Below are 22031 nucleotides of genomic sequence, written 5' to 3' on the forward strand. Positions count from 1 at the left end.
ATATAATCTTGCCTGCTGGCACTTAAGTAAAGATTTGGTCTAAGATGGAGCGCCCTTCCCTTGGAGGTTGTTCACTCTTTTTTTGATGACCTCTAGTTCATTTTGTTTGTTCATTCATTCTGTTCGTTCGCTTTTGAACTACAGTCTTCGTGGAGAAATTTTAGCCGCGTCGGTAGCTAACATTTATCCATATTAATATTATAAATGCGAAAGTAAACTCTGTCTGTCTGTCTGTTACTCAATCACGCCTTAACTACTGAACCAATTTGCATGAAATTTGGTATAGAGATATTTTGATACCCGAGAAAGGACACAGGATAGGTTTTATCCCGGAAATCCTACGGGAACGGGTTTTTCTTTGAAAACGCGGGCGAAGCCGCGGGCGGAAAGCTAGTACTCTATAATACGTAAGTCTACAACCTACATACTGTTTACTGTATTTAATATAATACACACAATCCTAATTCTACTCTTAAAGAAATAGATCCTGTGACGCCAGCAATCGTGCCAACATTTTTTTCCAGCCCGTACCTTAACCCGATATTATCGATTGCAAACACACAAGAATAAATAAAAAATAATTATATGAAAATATGTCTATTAAAGGCAAGTAATGAATAGATGAGTTCATAATTATTATTATGGTTTAAATCGGATGTAAAAATAAAAATGGTTAAGAACGGCTAAGTCTTGATAATTGCATTGACTTACAAAGATTAATTTATCTGAGTCTCTGTTCCTTAGACATCGTTTATTTCTTGAATCTGATGAGGGATTTCATTCTTTATTATTTTCAGTTTTACTATTTCAATCATACAGTGGAAAATTGAATGAACAAACCATACCTTTATCTTTACCTAAAGATTTTGTTAAAACTTTAACAGTATATTGCACCTTCATACAAGGTTCCCGTTCAAATAAGCTGTAAAACTTCTTAAAGTATGAGTCAGAATTTAGACTGATCAAAGTTTATTAGACACTGGTTTGAAATATTCTAGAGAATCGATATTCGATAGTCTTTAACTTGATTGGAAAAATGTATGTTTTCGAACCATTGCTAAAAGACGTCATATTCAATGTTATGATGCTTTTTCAATTGGGATTTAATATGAGATACGGATTAGGTTAATCGGACGTTTCGCATTATTTTTTAAATATAAAATCTATTTTTTACAGGCTGTAAATGACCCCTATACTCTTTATATCTAAACTAGCTTCCGCCCGCGGCTTCGCCCGCGTGGTTCAAGACACCACACTTTTATCAAAACTAAAAGGTAGCCTATGTTCTTTCTCAGGGTCTAAAGATTGTCTGTGCCAAATTTCATTAAAATCGGTTGAGAGGTTTAAGCGGGAAAGCGTAACAGACAGTCAGACGGACAGAGCTACTTTCGCATTTATAATATTAAGTAGGGAAGTAGGGATTATCATTATCTAGGATATGATAACGTATATTAAACAATATAGCATATTGACACATAACTTCAACTATTTAATATAGTGTACAATAATAATATGTGCATAAATTACCATACATAACGCTTCAGAAGTGGGATCCCAGTGGCATTGTAAATTATATAGTCGGCTAAAGTATGGCCCTTGTAGTTTATTGTGCTGATGAAATGCTTCTAATATTTGTTTGTTAGGCCTGTATCCACCATGTAGGCGGTGGGGGTACAAGGCCTAGCTGTTAACCCCTGCCGCCGAAGGCGAACGGTGGCCACCGTTGGGTTTTAGTGGGTATGGCTTTTGCGAGTCCCACATACCCCCTCATACAGAAAATCTGTAGAGGGGGATGCGTAAGTGCATTTCCCAACGTAAAAAAAAGGCCTGTATCTATCACTAGCTGCGCCCCGCGGTATCACTCGCGTGGCTATGCTTCTGTAGGTGTTAGCGTGATGATATATAATAGCCTATAGCCTTCCTCGACAGTAAAATTAATGGGCTATCTAACACCGAAATAATTTTTCAATTCGGACGGAATAATTTTTCAGTTCAGTAGTTAATGAAATAAGCGCGTTCAAACAAACAAACTCTTCAGCTTTATAATATTAGTATAGATGAGATTATAATGTTATGCGGATTGCTATAAACTTTTTAATTATATCTAAACTACTTTTCTTCAAGGTATGAAGCTGGGCAAATAACACGATGAAAACATTTAATTTCTATTTTTAACGTGTGTAGTGTACTCGTTTTTAATCTCACAATAAAATCGATTTTAACGAGACCCCTCTAGCTTAGAGGCTTACTCTTCAGAATGTGCCAAAGATATATAGATATATATATATATAAATACACTTGAAAAACATAGCCCCACCTCTGCTCAAGTCGGGTAAAATTTTCAGTCATTTGGCAAATCGCCATCTAGTCCAAAACTTAGCAAAAAGCTAGTACGTACTATGAAAGCAGCAGACAATAGACGATACTTAATTAACCCTTTTTTAAATACAAACTTGAATCCAGATTCTTTAAAACAGGTCGTGTCCTGAATCTTACCTTTCTCCTCCATTCAATTTCTCTCATAAAAGTTTCTTTATCTAATCTATACTAATATTATAAAGCTAAAGAGTTTGTATGTTTGTTTGAACGCGCAAATCTCATGAACTGCTGGTCGATTTGAAAAATTCTTTCGGTGTTAGATATCCCATTTATCGAAGAATATCATCACGCTAAGACCAACAGGAGCGGAGTAATGCGGGTGTAACAGCGGGGCACGGCTAGTTCTTTTAAAGTCGGCAACCTGACTGCCGAGGTGTAAGACCTGAATATTAATCGCCTTTTGCGTAGTAATTCTATTTAATAATCCGTGCTTATGCCTCTGCTAATATGCATATGCGGTGGTAACGCTTATATCATCTTTATTACCATCAGGTGACCAATCAGCCCCTTTGCTGATTATAATATAAAATGAAACTATAATATAAGAAGCCTTCCCTTTTTCTTCAATATTTCAAAAGGCAACTGAACAAAAACGGAACATTTTTATTTTTATTATTTAAATAATGACATATCAAACCTTTGCTAAACTATGTTCAACACAATTTTAGGATGTGTACCAACCAAACTGACTCCACCAATTGTTAAACGAATCGTACCCTGCGACTTTGAATTTCTTTTATTCATTTTTCACTAGTAGATAGCGAACAGTTAACCACGTTAAACTTTGCCCCTTTACAAATAGTTCCTTTGTCAGCAGTGACGTGACTAATAGTGGCTGTCGAATTCTTTCTAACGTTGAAAAAACTTCTGTAAAGGTTTTTTCATCGTGTTTTGGTGTATGTCCTTATGTGACGAAGGATTGCAGGCTTTTATGGAATATAAATGGCTTTGACCTCTACACTCTACAGTTAGGTATATAAAATAAGCATTAGGCGATTTTTTATTGCACAATAGGGGAGCGCTTGGCCACGATCTACTTCAAATAAAATAAAACTGACCGAGGATAATATGATATTGAAAACTTACTAGCTCTCAAAAATTGTGATTCTAATTCGATTTCAATTTCGTAGTAATATTATAATAATAAAGTTATACTATAATAATGGGAAAATTTTTGATAATCTGTTAATTACTAATTAAGTCAAATATATTGAAAAGAGAAAACTTGCCTTTTGTACGCTCACGTAGGCGCGGGCGGAAACCTGGCAAGCTCTATTTTTTAATATATAAATTTTAAAGTCATATAATATATAACTAGCTGCGCTTCGCGGTTTCACCCACGTGGCTCCGCTCCTGTTGGTCTTAGCGTAATGATACATAACCTTCCCCGATAAATGGGCTATCTAACACTGAAGAAATTTTCAAATCGGATCCAGTAGTTCCTGAGATTAGCGCGTTCAAAAAACCAAACAAACTATTCAGCTGTAATATTAAGTATAGATAATATATAAATTTTGAAGTCATATAGATAATAATATTTGCCTTGAATATTCTACAACTATTATTCGCAGCGTCTTTAATTACTCCGTTACGTTCCTCGCTGATTAGAAGGCTTTGATTGATGGCACAGCTGCATCGGGATAATCACGTTAGTTGTTGATGGATAACTGGTATTAACGGGTTTCTGATATCTTAGTAAATATGGCTTTAGGTAGAGTTGATTTTGAATTGGAGAGTGAAGTTCCGTGTCCCCTAGTGGGGTAAGGGGCAGATGGCAGATACAAACATCTGTTTCACTGATCGATTTTCTTTAGGGACAAGTAGCTGATCAACCTTCTGTGTCCTGCCTGACCGAAACATTTTTTTTCTTCGTCTCCACCGGGAATCGAACCCAGGACCCTTCGGTTCTACGCTCCTGCGTTAAACCACTGTACCAAACAGGCGGTCGATTTTGAATTGGGGTAGACTGAAAATGTTGACTTCTTTTCATTCGAATAAAAATGCCTACGGGTCTTATAGAAAGACTGTCGTTATAAAGAAAATAGGAAAGGCTGTGGTTGTGATTCTTTATATGGGTAGGTACCTAGATATATAGGTACTTATACGTATAACCAAAAAAATATTACATTTAGGATCTATTCGCACAATACACGTGAAAAATATCTCAATAGAAAGATACTGTAAAACAATATGCCTTAATTTTACACTATGATATCTACCATAAAAAACATACAAAATACTTTTACAGTGTTTAAAAAATGCTTACACTATGATGCTAAAACAACATACAAAATACTTTTATAGGGTTTAAAAAATGCAGCAATTGTAACTTATTTGAAACATTTAAGTAGGCACTAGATAGTTAGGTACCTATTATTCTTAATCCAGGCTATAAATAAACATCAGCCTAGATTCAAGGTCATACTTCAAGCCTGATTAGTGGATGCTCATGATTGATGACACCGCCACAAGCGCGATCCATACTTGTCTGAGCTTTGATTAATAACTTTATAATATACCATTTTATTTTATGGTTATAAATTTATTTTAAACTAGCTTCCGCCCGCGACTCCGTCCGCGCGGATGTCGGTCTTCGCGTGGATGGTTGATTTCTCCATTTTGAGTAACTCTGACAATGACATCTTATAAATATCTATTGGACCCAAATACGGCTAGGCCTATAATAATACGCAACGTGTTCACGGTTCTACAGAACAACGTCTATGGATAAAACTGAAAAATTAAGATTAATTTTTTTTCTACGTATTTTTTCAGGATAAAAAGTATCATATTTTACGCCCAGGATAATAAGGTATAATTATACCAAGTTTCATCGAAATCGAACCGTTAGTTTTCACGTGATGTCTTCACATACAGACAGACAAAAATTTTTTAAATCACATATTTGGGTTTGGTATCGATCCAGTAACACCCCCTGCTATTTATTTTTTCAATGTACAGAATTGACCCTTCTACAGATTTATTATATGTATAGATTATCCTTTACATTGTGTGGTATAAAATGCTGAAATCGTAAAAATCTGGCCTATAAATAACCTACATGTTAATGGGTGTTAAAGTAACCTACAATATAAATAACCCTTTTATTTCATATCATATTAGAATTATTTATTTTTAATTAAATCAGATCATAAATTTTTACGCTAATAATTAATTCAAGAAAAAAATCCCACGTCAAAGTACAGATTATCACCAATATTTGTACTTTATTTAATAAGTTTTTTTCATATCACTTTTCAGTATCAAAATAAATAAAATATCTTTTAATTCCTCTTAAAACATATTATGACCTAAATTCTATTATAAATGTATTAAAAATATGCTAAACAGTTCCACAAATTGCCTACACGAACCACAAAAGCTCTTTATAACATTAGTATAGCTGATTGGTTCTCTTTCAATCATATTTACTTAAGAATACATCCATATATTTATTTCACTCCGCTGGTTGTATATAAATTGTCAGTATTGCCAAGGTTCAAAGGTTATTCGTATATTTCCTGTTTATCTCTTCGATCAAGGCAATATGAATTCTAATATAAAACACCACAAGTATTATGTTCTTGAAATAAATCTTTACTTATAAAGCTGAAGAGTTTGTTTGTTTGAACGCGCTTATCTTAGGAACTACTGGACTGATTTCCAAAGTTTTAAAACCATTGTTTATTTTAGCTATGCTGCCACCACGAGCTAAGCTAGGGTATATTGTACAGAATAGAAAAGAAATAAATTTTGATTGTCTGTTTGCAGCGAAATAACGCAAAAACTAACTACTCGTTTTACTGTGAACTGTGATATTGTGAAAGTAAATTATTAAAGAAAATGTACAAGCACATATAAATGAAAATTCTAAGATAAACGAATACTACAAGCTTCAACAAAACTACATTACAAGGTCACGTTACGATGAATAGAAATACATGAGTCAAAATCCTTTCGATATCTTTACCTTCTTTCAGTTTATTTAAATGTCTAGACTTATTACAAACGAGAAAAGTACCTACACGGTTAATATGGGTTTACATTTATTATCATACTAGCTGCGTCCCGCGGTTTCACCCGCGTAAATGAGTGTTTCCTTTCAATGCCAATGTTTTTAAATCTTATGAAATATCAGAATAAAAGACGTGTGGCACTCGGGGACTGCCGCGGTAAAGCTATTGCATAGCATGCCTTCAAGCCATACCTCCGTACCCGTCGGAGTGGGGAGCGTGAGGTTTTTTTCGTTACGGAATTTCTGTATTCGGTCCCCGCGCTCAAGGCCCGCGATATAGCTATTCTATATTACATCGGCTATATGTCAACGAAAGTCCCGTCAAAATCGATCCAAATGTTTCAGAGATAGGACAGACAGAAAGAAATTGTAAAAATTACTATTTTGGTGTATTTACCGTGTACCTATATTGTTAATAAAAAGCGGTTATTTGAATGTTACAAACAGACACTCCAATTATATTATCAATATAGTTTATATGTATTGTATCGCAAATTAAAATCATATTTATTCTCTCTAATTCTTAACCCTTGGCATGCCTGGTAGGGTCTGTCAGACCCACACCAACGCGCGAACCGTTGTAGTTCGTTTAAATTTGAATTTCGCGCCTCACCGTTTTTAGTAGCTGGCCGTTACTAACCGCGGAATGCCCTCCGCCCACTTCCTCAGCCCGAGGCGAGCTACGAGCGTAAAAGGATGTGCTTAAAGTGCGTGCGGGTCCCACAGACCCCACCAGGCATACGGCGTGACTTTATTTTGTAAGTATTTATTTTTCTTTTTTCTTATAAATATTGGAATTTGGCGTTAAATAATATTAGTTTGTACATTACATTATCCTATTTTATTGTTTTTTTCAGTTTAATCATGAATAAACAACTAACAGACGAGGATATAGCTAGTTTAATATTCTAAGAGTTGGATGAGGAAGACTTAGTTGCATTTGATTGAGGAGGAAGAAAATGATGCAGGCTCCACCTCTTCGGATACTGAAATGGAGGTGCCTCTGTCCATCCATTAGTACATTTGTGAAACAATTAGTTGTCACATTTGTCTTGACCACTCGATTTTTCCATGCGGAAAGTGTTACCAAACCAAAGCTTTAGAAAGTGTAAATGCAAGTAATGAAGACTAATTATTTTATTATTTAGATTAAGTATATGATAGTGCCTTACATTGGATTAAAGTCTGATTATGATCTCATTACTTTTGATACTAATTATATGTTAACAAAGTTATAGTCACGAAATGTTGCTTAAAAATGTGAGTTAAAGTTTAATTGCAAATATTTTAATAAAGTTGATTAATTTCTAATGTGATTTTTATTACTATCTCTTTTTTGCCCTTTAAGCATGCGTCTTGAATCATTAAATCACCTTACATAATAAAATTTATAGAAAAAAATACCATTTTAAAATCGGGGTCTGAGAGACCCACCAGGCATAGAGTGTAACTTATGCCCACCAGGCATGCCAAGGGTTAAACCAACGAATGAAATGAAAGTTTGTAAAAGGAAAATCACGATATAAGTTCCTCAAATATAGGGGATCCTTTAATCCGCAGCGATTTCCAACGTTTTATCGAATTAGCTTTAAATAGAAATGTTGTGGGATAAGAAATACTAGATTAGACATTTAATTTAATAAATAGGTAAGGAAAGATATTTCAAAAAGCTTTTTTTATGAATAATAGGGAAGCGCTTGACCACGATCTCGCCTGCTGGTAAGCTTACTTAGATAGAATTTTTGCGAACAAGAGAATATTTGCTAAAAATTGAGATATTTTGCTACTGTTCGCATCTTTGTGATTTTCGAAAAAACGCAAATTTGAACACTTCTTATTTTCATAATCGGAACTTACTTCTCTTTAATATTTGTTTAACATTTTTTGCAAAATGCATATTTACAATTTGTTTTTTATTCAGTCAATCTTTCCAAACGAAGATACCTTCTTATTCTGTCATTTGGAGAATTACGAGATGATTTTTTAATTTTATTACTGCACTATTATTTTGAAAATGCTCTTCTAGCACCACTATATCCCTGTTATAATATTTTATCAAGCGGACTGCCGATAGCAGCGCGGGAAGTGGCCACTCGAATGCAAACTAATTTTAACCCTATTCAGCATTCCTTGCAAACTGAATTGTAAAGAGTAACTAATAAATTGGAAATTTCCAAACGTTGTATAAACTGTTGACTAAAAGCCTTATTATATTTGACAGTGACCGTGACTTTACCTATTGTAACATTTGATGCCGAAACTATGTTGGTTTATTTTTGTAAGGTCTCTCTCTTTGTACATGTTTATGTCTTATAAAATATGTTGATTAAAAAGTTTGAAGTTTTGTTTACTTACTTACTATTTATTAATTAATTCTGTAAGCGAAAATCAACACCCTGTGGGTGCAGAGTGCAGACCGCAGTTGCGATAAGATATAGATTATTTTTTTTTTGTTTCTACCCACGTTTGTTATTTCTTATGATAATTAAATAAAAGATGTATTGTACTTAGATGTTGCGGGATATTTTTGTTAGTTTTGTGAATGAATGTCTGTAATAACTAATATGTATTTTTGTTTGTCAATATTATATTATCGAATCTTTATTTTCTATGTCGACGGCGCTGGCGCGCGGAAATCTCTAAAGAGATTATGTTTGTGCCAGTTTAATTTAATTTATAATGAATTGTATTATTGTAGTAAATATAAATAAATAAAATAAATAAATATTATAATCTATCATCATTATTTATTTTTTATTAATGACAATATTACCTATTTATCAAAGACACAAACTAAGTATAGAGCTGTGATTCGTTTAGAATTAGCCTAACATAAAATAAAGAGAGATTATTAATCTTTTCATTTACGAAAATGAACATCATTTATAACATATTGATAGTACAAACGAGTAATTGCTTTTACATGAACAAACATTAAAGATTTCCACAGGGAACGAAACCTTAAAGCAAGTAAATCAAAGAAAATTCAAACATTTATTTGAGTCTTTAAATATGCGGGGACATCAAATCATCTGTACTAATATTTGCTATCTGGGGTCAACGACCGCTGGATTAATTTCTGAAATATAATTATTTCTAGGGTAAAATAAGATAATTAGTATTCTCTTTTATATTTGGAAAACGGTTTAATTTTCTTTTATAGCACTAAGATTTATGTTGTTTAATAAGTTTTTTTGCCCTTTAAATAGTAATAGTACATCATCTCCATAATTTTACGTTAATTCAGTTAAAAATAAATATTGTGTTAATTTTATCTAAAAATAATAATATACAATTTTGTACAATAAACTCTTTTAAAAAGCCATTAAACACAGTCAAAGAAGATTGAACAAGGGCTTCCCTCAGTAATTGAATACTTAATTTATAAAAAATAAGATATTTAAGGAATATAAACCTTTACTCGTCTACTTTTTTATAAAATACTGACGTTGTTATAATAGCCTATAGCTTTCAGGGATCACGTACATATCCAAAAGTGAAAGAATTTTTGAAATCAGTCCAGGAGTTCTAGAGGTTAGCGCGTTCAAACAAACTCTACAACTTGATATAAATCATAATTAAGTGAATTGAGTGTTTCTTTAAAAACTGTAAAATATAAATATCATAACTTTTATACTTTAACACTTCATATAATATAACATACCATAAAACATACATAGTATTAAAAAAAATATACTCCAAAAAATCCACTAGAGACTACAGTTACAGTATGTTACATTAATTAAAAAAGAATTAACGTAAGTCAGCCAGGAATTTTGGGCGAAGTTATTTAAGTTCCATAGTGATTAGGTCCCGTCGACCCTTGTCACAGACTGCGTCCAAATTATCACTTCGGCTTCGGCATTTATTGTACAAGTGTGGGCGTTAGTTCTTTTAAAACTAAAGTTCACGTATAAAGTGGGAGTAACTTTTTTCAGTTGGGTAAATGAGATTTCTTATCATATAGGGGGAATATATAAGTTTTTATCACACGAATTATAATTTACATTGAAATTAAATGCCACATAAAACATCTGCTTCTCTGATTTAATGTTTACGGATAAACAAACATACATGCTGTTTTAAGTCATAATCCACCCAGCGTGGTGGCTAATTGTAAATTTGCAGATGTCAGATTCCGTCGATTTCTATCATTTTTTTATACTTTAAAGTCGGCAAAGGATCTGGTGGGTCGTCAAATGGTAAGCGCTGTCACAGTCATTTAAAATTTTGCAGACACCTCTGCTATTGGATTGCCATCTGTAAAAGATAATTGATAAATAAAATGGATCAGGATAATCAAAGGTAAGAAAAAAGATACGGGCTCTTGGACTATGTGTTGTATTCAACCGATTTCCTCCTGTTTTTCTTTACTCATTGCAATATGATGTTGTGCACCTGTAATGTAAAATAATAATACAATTATTTTGGTAATTATTTAAATTGTTTCACGCTCATCTCGTAAGCCACCACATCTATTAATATTATAAATTATAATATAATAGAGAAATGATTATGTTACAAGCTACGTTATATAAATACCAAATAGTATTCCCACAAACATACAACTAGACTTGATTCAATCCAAATTTATGCTGACGTTGGCAAATATGAAATAGTTAACCAACGTTGTACTTGATATTAATTTTAGTTCAATTTAGGGCCGATTTTTCAATGCTTGGATAAAACTTATCCGTCCAATAAATAATTACACGATAATATTAAAATGTCACGTAAACTGTCAAATACGGGCAATTAGAATACGTTTTTAAAATGGTAGTTTTATACATTATTCGACGAATAAGTTTTATCCAAGCATTGAAAAATCGGCCCTTAATTCTACAGCTTTGTAATGCCAACACTATGCCAAATTAATATTATTGTCGACATATTATAATTGAAGATAATTTTATTTGATTTAATATTTGGAACAGTATTATAACATTGTGATAGTCAAAATGTTATGTTAAGGTATTTGTTAATTAGCTAATAACTGAATTCCAATTCGTAATTGATTTTGTCGCTTAGCCTAAAGAATAATTAATCTATATATATATAGATTATATATATATAAAAATGAAACCCGTTTTTCTTGGTCACGGCATCACGCGTGAACGGGTGGTCCCATTTCGATAATTCTTTTTTTATTATATTCCTTTAAGTACGAGGATGGTTCTTATGTAGAGAAAACGTAAATATGTACCACGGGCGAAGCCGGGGTGGACCGCTAGTACAAAATACATACAATACCTAGGTAATGCTTTAAACGTGATTTAATAGTTTATTTACACACATTGTAACACACACATGAATCTAAGACAATTATATTATAAGTAAAAAGGTGTAGATGGATTATTATTAGCGCTAATGGTACATTGAAATGTTGCTAATTACCCTTTTAATTCAGTTTTATTTCGCTCACTATAGTTGAATCATACCATCTTACTTTAAAGTCTAATCGTATTGTGTGCGTTCGTGTGCCGTGTGTGCGTGTTTTTGAAGATCGAATGTTGTGTTGGTAACCTATCTACACCTTTTTACTCAGCCGCTCGTCCCGTAAATCAGTCCAATAATTTCGGAGCCTATTCAATTCAAACAAACAAACAATCAAATCTTTCCGATTTATAATATTAGTGTAGGAATCAATGATCTAAGACATTATATTAACATACATTAAATGCAATCCAATAATTCAAAACAAACAGAGCCATAAAATTTCACTTAGCAATACTAGTTGCGTCTATAAAATAAATAATAAGAGGTCATAAATAAGCAAGTTAATAGACGATGACAATAAAATGGTTTTCCGGACGCTGGTGGAAGCAAACTGATACTTACATAATAGGTTTTGTCGAAATCTCCAGAACATTCTAGATGATACTAGAATGTTCTGGATATTTCGATGAAGGTACACAATTAAGTAATTGTGTGTTTATGTGATATTGTTATTGTTTTTAATTGAAATTAAGGGTTAATGGATGCGTTAAAAATCAAAAACTTTTGAGAGATAAGTGTATATTTTAGTTTTCTTTTTAGGAATAGAATTATAGTGACTGATGTTTTAATCAGTTTGGTCTTAAAAACAACTGATGAATAGTTTACACGCTAAAGAAATGGAAGTTTGATAAGTTGTTAAATAAAAGTTTTTTTTTTATGAAAACTAATTGATTTCTTTTGTTTACAACAATCATCGTTATTAATACCATTTTTATACACATTACAACAAGTCTTAATGCTTTATGGTTTAGTACAGTCCAATTTTATCGCCATTCGAGTCCTTCGTCCCATGAGGGTACGGGATGGATATCTTTATTACTGTGTTGATGGCTGAACAAGGTAAATGGGGATTCTAAAATTATACTAGATTTATTTGATGACACTTGGCTTGGTGTATGTAAAAATGCAGAGAATGTGAGTAGGTACATAAGTAAGTATACGTATTGTGTTTATAATACCTTCTAAAGTGTTCGTATAAGATTCATATTTTTAAATTAGGAGGCTATTTCAAAAAGTGGGGCATCTATCCCGGTTTTACCCTACGCGTCTATAGTTTTATTTATTAACTATCTTTCCGTCCGCGGCTTCGCCCGCGTTTTCAAAGGAAAACCCGCATGGTTCCCTTTCCCCAGGCATTCCCGGGATAAAACCTATCCTATGTGTTAATCCAAGTTACCCTCTATTTACGTGTGCTAAATTTCATCGTAATCGGTTTAGTAGTATTTGTGTGAAAGAGTAACAAACAGATATACCTACACATACACATACATCTATCCTCACAAACTTTCGCATTTATAATATTAGTTAGTAAGTGACTAAATTAAAATTCATGAATAATAAAACCAATTGGCAATAAATAAACAATGACTGAACAAGAGGATTAATCAGACTCATAAAATTGTTCAAAATTATATTTCACGCAACGTTTGAAACAATTTATCCAATGTTTGCATTTTTGAGTCTTCCTAATTGAGTATTATGTGGCATGATTTTATCATACATATACACACACATAAAGAGCTAATTATAATAAGCGCTTTATGTGTGTGTGTGAACTCCTATGTTGTTTCCATTGACCCAAAAAGTTAGGAACTTTCAAAGAAATGACTTATTTTATAGTACTTATTAAAAAATTGAACGATTATGAAGTCTAAATAAAATTGATGCTCAAAAATACTGAAATAATTTAACATTTTCTACATCGAAATGAATTTGTTTATTTGAATTTTACTGTTATTTTCATTCCATTTTCATAGTTGTTGAATATTGAAATCGAAAAGGTGAATAAATAACTAAAGAGTGATTGTTATTTTGCATTCAGCATTATTAAAAACAAAATAGAAATATATTAATTTTCATCGCGAGGCCGAAATTTATTTCCTACGAACAGATACATAACTAACTTCATTCTTTTTCCGATTGTTTTCTCAAAACTTTTTACGACAAAATTGTAATTCAAGACAAAACGAAATAATTGTCGACTTTCTAGCTTTAACGACATTACAGCGACTATTTTTAAGCTATTGCATAGCTATTATCTCAGACTGATCGGCGACCGAATGTAAAAATTCCGTAACGAAAAAACCTAACACCCCCCACTCCAACCGGCACAGCGATGCGATGCTATGCAATAGCTTTACCGCGGCAGTCCTCGAGTGCCACACGTATTTTTTTTACAAATAAACATACAGATAGAATATTAATTAACAGACTTTAATTGAATCCCTATCACTATACTAAATCATGTTTTAAAACCGATAAAATTATCAAGCTCGCAATCTACGAGAATCCTCGGTACCGTTAAAATAGCATTTTATCCATTAGTAATTAAATTACTGGGTCCAGTATTGAAAAGTTTTGATCCAAAACTTTGATTAAATTTGCGAATTCCTTATTTGTTCAAGGCTTGTTTTGAATTAGCCGAATCATCTTGAATGTCTGAGATGTTTACTGAATGTTCTAGATTCGGGTCTAATCAGATTTTATAAATAAGTTTAAAATAAAGTTCGCTATTTCATGTGTTTTTTTGACACTTATTATATTTGTGATTTAGAACTTTTTAATGAACACGGTAAGATCCTACTAATCCTACTAATATTATAAATGCGAAAGTTTGTGAGGATGGATGTGTATGTGTGTGTTTGTTACTCTTTCACGCAAAAATACTACTGAACCGATTACAATGAAATTAAGCAGACACATAGAGGGTAACTTGGATTAACACATAGGATAGGTTTTATCCCGGAAATCCCACGGGAACGGGAACTATGCGGGTTTTACTTTGAAAACGCGGGCGAAGCCGCGGGCGGAAAGCTAGTCACTTTACACTTATATATTGTATTTATAGAGAAAAGAAATTCGTTCATCCGGGTGTCCCTGGACAACTCGCAGTATTTTTATATCGCAAATAACGTACATTGTAGACATAATACATTATGTTTAAAAAGTGCAGAACCTTTCATTCTTTAAACTTTAATAAACACCTTAACACTTCACAAAGAATTCCATTATATCGTATTAAAAACTGCCCAGCTTAAAAAATCTGTAAATCTATGTATAACCATTATAAAAGAGTAGATTTCCAATTAATCACAGTCGCATACGAAGCTGTAAAACACTCTGGGGCTTTACTAGACTTACTATCAATAGAGCCTTTTGAATGCAAATATCTGGCTTAAATAGATTGCTCGTGATCCACACCGTAGTATCTTAGCTGTAGATCTAGAAATACTAGATGTGAATAAAAATTTGTATCAATTTAATTGGAGGAATAAGTAGGAGAGGCAGCTTCTATGGATTCACTTTGAATCAGATTTACATTGTGAAAAGAAATGAAAATTAGGTGATAATAATATTTACGTTCACTGCAAGTTTTCATAAATTTATTCACATTGTAAAACATTGTATTCGATTTACAATTGCAATAATGAAAGTACTTATGTATTAGTAACATAGAACAACAAATACCTAAGTATTTTATATAAGGAAAATAAACTAATCGATAAATTGTTTAATCTCGTCAAATACACTTTATGTTCTTATTACATTTTAGTTATATCTAGTCAACTTTGAGTCTGTGTTGTCGGTCTGTTGCAAGGAGCTAAGTCAATGAAAGTCTAACAACATGGCAATTTTGATTTATCCGTGCTTTTGAGATATTCATCATCATCATCAGCAAATGTCTGAGAAAAATTGAAACAAATCGGTTGATCCCTAAAACAAATAGAGCTATGAAGTTTATAATTTTTTTAAGCTATTGCATATCTTCTATCGCGGGCCTTGAGCGCGGGGACCGAATCCAGAAATTGCGTAACGAAAAACCTCACGCTCCCCACTCCGACGGGCGCGGAGGTGTGGCTTGAAGGCATAGCATGCAATAGCTTTACCGCGGCAGTCTCCGAGTGCCACACGTCTTTTTTTGTCTCTGGCGTAGTTACGAAAGCAATAGATGTATTTGATTGCAGTTTTTTTTATTAATCACTAGCTGCGCTCCGCGGTTTTACCCGCGTGGCTCCGCTCCTGTTGGTCTTAGCGTGATGATACATAGCCTATAAGCCTTCCTCGATGAATGGGCTATCTAACACCGAAAGAATTTTTCAAATCGGACCAGTAGTTCCTGAGATTAGCGCCTTCAAACAAACAAACAAACTGTTCAGCTTTATAATATTAGTATAGATAAATCAAACGGCAAATTTCTTTGGCGCTCGCGTGAAGCAGCGCAGAAGAAAAAAAATAGGGTATCTAAGTAAGGTGCCGTATATTGTTAACCAAGACTGGTATATTAAAAGCTTGCTGGAAGCAGTAATAGTTTCAAAAATATTCATTAATCTATTGACATCTCACGCAACATCTTGTATTCAATCCGCTTAAAGAACTTGATATCCGTATTCAGGAGATGTTTAGAAATCCAACTACACGTCTGCTTTGTGTATTACTTCGAAATATTATGAATAATTCATGAACTCAATAGTTGTTTGCAAAGGAGAACGTGAAATTGTCTATATTTGAGTTTTAGGATAAGTGTTAGAAGAGTATAGTAGCTTAATTCTTAACAAAGAATAATTTATAATGTTCTATTTCAAAGACTTCTCACATTCCTTTTCTACGCGCGTAATTTTACGCGAAGCGGCGGGCCAAAGCTAGTTCGATATGCTTTAAACATCAAATAGGTAAAAATGTCCCGTGTCCGTGGGGTATGGGGCAGATGCATTATTCATACATCTGTTTCACTGATGGATTTTCTTAAGGAACAAGTAGGTGATCAGCCTCCTGTGTCCTGCCAGACCGCGACATTTTTTTGTCTCCACCGGGAATCGAACCTTCGGTTCTACGTTCACGCGGCGACCACCATACCAAGGGGGCAATAAATAGGTTCGTACATACATGTACGTACGTACATACACGTACGTACATGTAGTACGGACCTATTAATACACGTATACCGTTCACCAATTTCATTAAACTAATAACGCATTATCAAATCATATACACTAAAAGGTGGGACTTTGGACTGTATGTAATATTCTCTCGTGTTTGACTAACTAAACCCACGTCTTGATTTTCCCGCGTAAATCCCGGACCCGTGGGAAATCTGACGAAAAAGAGGCCTATTTATTCTACTACGTAGACAGACTTATGTTTTTATATTTTATACTGTACAATAAAACTTTCGACGTTCCCACGGCCCACCACTAAAATACTACTAATATACTAATATTATTAATTAGATACAATTTGAATTTACATATACAAGTTACGGAAAATAGTCACTTCATATAAATATTGAGCCACTTCCGCCCTCGATCGAGCCGCTCATCTGCTGTGCGCGCGCGGCGGGAATTGAAAACACGTGTATCGCAATCGGATAATTGGCGCAAATTCATCGAGTGCTGCAGCATCTCAAAGGTGCGTGGTGCATTGTTTTTGCTGCTCACTATTTCTGAACATCGATTTTGTGTTAACGTAATTTTCCCTAATGTAGTAGAAGCCACCCGCTATTTCGGCTTGGTGCGATTCTACATTATTTCCGGAGAGCAGTGGTGGCTCAGTGACCTCGGACTTCGAATCCATAAGTCCGGGGATCGAGACCAGGCGAGCGCGCAGGAAATAAAATTGATTTTTCAATTTATCTGCGCATGTTGTAACATCACCACTGCTCGAACGGTGAAGGAAAACATCGTGAGGAAACCGACATGACGAAGAATGAAAAAGTTCGACGACATGTGTCATCCGCCAACCCGCACTTGGCCAGCGTGGTGGATTATGGCCTGTACCCTCATAGGAGGCCCGTGTCCCAGCAGTGGGAACGTATATGGGCTGATGATGATGATGATGATGATGATATAAATATTATGTAATGGTGCATTTACATCAAACGAACATAGAGCTAGAGCTAGAGCAAGAGCATTAATTCATGGTCTTTTAGTGTGAACGAAAACTCGTATTCAGTGTTGTTCAGTATTAGAACATTGCATAGAATCTTTTCGAACGCACTAAGAACAACGAAAGAATGCTCTACGCCTGTTTACACTAAAATAATTTGACATAGTGCGGTTAGAATGACCATATACAAATAAGTTTATATCTACGCTGTATAATATAAAGCAATAAATTATATTATCTTCTTATATATAAAAATGAATCGCAAAATGTGTTGGTAAGCGCATAACTCGAGAACGGCTGAACCGATTTCGATAATTCTTTTTTTATTATATTCCTTGAAGTACGAGGATGGTTTTTATGTAGAGAAAACGTAAATATGTATGTACCACGGGCGAAGCCGGGGCGGACCGCTAGTCTTCTTCTTATATATAAAAATGAATCGCAAAATGTGTTGGTAAGCGCATAACTCGAGAACGGCTGAACCGATTTCGATAATTCTTTTTTTATTATATTCCTTGAAGTACGAGGATGGTTTTTATGTAAAGAAAACGTAAATATTTATCACGGGCGAAGCCGAGGCGGACCGCTAGTTTTGAATAAACTTTCCATGTTACCTATAAGATTTCACCTTTTTTACTAATGATCATACAAAACCCCTTTCATCGGAAAATTTCGCAAATTCCTGGAATATTTTCCTTGTCTCTACAATACTGGGAAATTCAAATTAATATATACGGCATTTATAATAATATGTGAATAATAAATACCTTGATCATTGAACTCGGTTCGGGGTTTAATGTAGACGAATATTTCATTGACAAAAATATACGTTACTAGCGGTCCGCCCCGGCTTCGCCCGTGGTACATATGAAAAATAGATGTTGGCCGATTCTCAGACTTACCCGATATGCACAGAAAATTTCATGAGAATCGGTCCACCCATTTCGGAGGAGTATGCAGACTAACATTGTGACACGAGAATTTTATATATACGTTATAACTTTTGATTTTAATTACCCACAAAAGGAAAGTTTACCAGTATAGACCATAATATTATGTTTGGGAATTAAATAACCAATCTTTTTTCGTATAAAACGATGACTTTAAACTGATGATTCTCTTCCATCGTCGGTATTCCCGTACCATTATAATCTACAGCTCTTCAAGTCTAGAGTGAATAGGCTTCTTCTAGGCAGACGTGCTCCTTCATAGATCACACCACCGCTTTACATCAGGCAGGATAGTGGTCAAACGCCTGCCTATCATGTATAAAAAAAAAACTGAATTTAAAAATAAGTCAATATTATAATTGCAAAAGTGTGTTCGTTTGTTAATTTCTCTTTGTTTGTTTGTCTGTTTTTCACGTCGCAATGCATCAAATATCATAATAAACAGACTGTGCCCCGCGCATATTTTGTAAAATAAATCGAATCGAATTAAGTAATAAAGAAATTATTCACCTAATAATTGAAATAGCGAATTGTAATGGAGTAAAATTATATTAAATGTCCCTCAACAAGTTAATATTATGTTTGTACGATTAAACATTCCCTTTGTAGTATTATTTCAATATACATATTTGATTGTAGCAATCGAACAAATAGTAAAACTTATGATTTGAATTGTATTATTGCCTTCATAATTCAAACTATACATGATCGTTCCCAATTGGTTGAACATTAATAATATTTACTAATATTATAAATGCGAAAGTAACTCTGTCTGTCTGTCTGTTACTCAATCACGCCTTAACTACTGAACCAATTTGCATGAAATTTGGTATGGAGATATTTTGATACCCGAGAAAGGACATAGGCTACCTTTTATTGCGAAATATGTACCACGTGCGAAGCCGGGGCGGACCTCTAGTAATAAATATTTTAGATGTATTGTTTCAATTGAAATAGTAACGTATATTGTAATTATGTAATTATATATTATGTACGTATATGTTATGTACGTATGAAAATATAAAAAAATACTTTCTCATATTTGAATATCATGATACTTTGAGAAAACACGTTGTATAAAATACGTATGAGTAATTCCAATATAGGTGACTTCATCCCCGAAAAGCTGTAAAGATTTCCATGGATCCATTAAATTCTTGTCATAAAGTAAGAAGTACTAAAGCAGAACATAAGAAACAATTAAACAAACGAAGTCACATGCAAAAGCTAGTATTCCATATTTCACCGATCTTCCCAACTGATATTAAGTTCAAGATAATTATAAAGAAACTCCAGAGAAAGGTTTATGTTTACTAACTTCTTGCAGATTTAAATTCTGCCTACATTTTTGGTTACTTGAGTAACTTAAGCTCAATCTTGAGATAATTCTTACTTGAATTTATGAACTTAAGTTTCATTAAAAGTTTTGAGGAGGTTTGTCGTTCATTTTTTTTAAGCTATTGTATAGCTTCTATCGCGGGCCTTGAGTGCGGGGACCGAATCCAGAAATTGCGTAACGAAAAACCTCACGCTCCCCACTCCGACGGGCGCGGAGGTGTGGCTTGAAGGCGTAGCATGCAATAGCTTTACCGCGGCAGTCCCCGAGTGTCACACGTCTTTTTAAATTAATCATTATTGTTTTTTTTGCAGTGCAATGGACATTGAATGTGTTGCTGTTTTCCTGTGTTGGAAAAAAATCACGCTTTTTTGTACTTTTATGGAAAAGCTTTAATAAAAAAAAATTAAATTCCTAAAAAGATATCTGCTAGCTTTAATAAATCTGGATTAAATTGGTACGAACTTACGAACTTTTGCCGATAAAAATCATCACCATACGTGAACAAATTACAATAAATTAATGAAATTCCAAAAACTTCGATATCTAAATCAGTATATATCATATTACTTTTTTAATAAAAATATTATAAAACAGGGCAAGAGGAATGGCGTATCGTTTCAATTTCAGTTGGTAATAAATTTATTCGTATACTTTATTACACGTTTGTATTTTTTCGCTTTTTGGCTATTAATATTTTAACAGTAAAAATCTATTGAGGGAAAATTATATTTTGTTTTTATTTTTACTTGTAAATAAAATGATTATAGACGCAATTAATAATATCGATTTTTACCTTTTGTTTATAAAAGCGTTTGTATGACAATTCTCCTTGGATTTTTGCTTATTTCCTAATCATTCATTATATTTGTTGTTTCACTTACGAAAGCACTTATCGAAAAGCACTAGGTAGGTACCTCACAAAAATGTTATTTTCCGAAACATCGGTAATACGCTTCTGTGTTTGATAAAGTGTTGCTTTTATATTGCAAGTGAAAGAAAAATGAGGTGTTTTGAATTTTAAAATTATAACAATTTTGAATAATATCGAAAAGTTTCGATATAAAATTCATAATCCAAAAAGAAACAAGCTATACATTAATTTCAAATATACCCTATAAATAAACAATTTATTTCCACATAAAATAAAAATATTAGAAAGTAATAAAAAACAAATAATTAATATACCCCGACATACATTAAAAACCTTTTAAATATATTATATATTTTAAATTTTTATTGCTCTGCAAGCCGAGACTAATGTCAGAGAATAGAATAACCAAGAAGCTTATATCTTATACAGAATAACGCTAAGGAATAGAAACTACTATCGCTAATTTTGACATAAGCTCATGATATTTTAGTGATGGTTCGGTCACACTACCAACGACGACGACGATCACGACCAAAATTGTCATCTACTACTATAACAATTATGTATTAGTATCGATAGCGGATTCTATTCCTTTGCGTTTTGACGTTTGTCTCGGCGCTCTGTTATTCTGATATAAATAATGCTTGCTTTTATATCCATTGAATGTTGTTTACATAAAGGGTAGGTTTCGAAAACGTGAATGTAGGAAATCCGACAAAAAAATATTATGCTTTTGATGGATATTTTACGATTCATAAATTTTTCAGTCGATTATTGTGCTCTTGTTTTTTATTTGTGTGTAAGTTAAAATTGTATCACTAAAGCTAAATTTCGTGAATCATTTCTCTATTTTACAATAGGTATACCTAATACATAAACTAAGTTTTGATAGAACTAGGATCACACAATTACATTATAATATTACTAATTACGCACATTTATAATTTACATAAATGTGAATTAATAAGGCTTTTTATTTGTGAATAAAATAATCAATTAACTTTCTATTTCATTTAACGCAAAAACACTACTCATATATTTTAAAAGGACGAAACATTACGAGCATTTTCATTTGTTAATATAGAGGCGGTGAAAAAT

This window comes from Colias philodice, chromosome 11, assembly GCF_061535455.1.
Source record: "Colias philodice isolate Cphi_HAF_F1 chromosome 11, ilColPhil1 Martin Lab GWU primary, whole genome shotgun sequence".
NCBI lineage: Eukaryota > Metazoa > Arthropoda > Insecta > Lepidoptera > Pieridae > Colias > Colias philodice.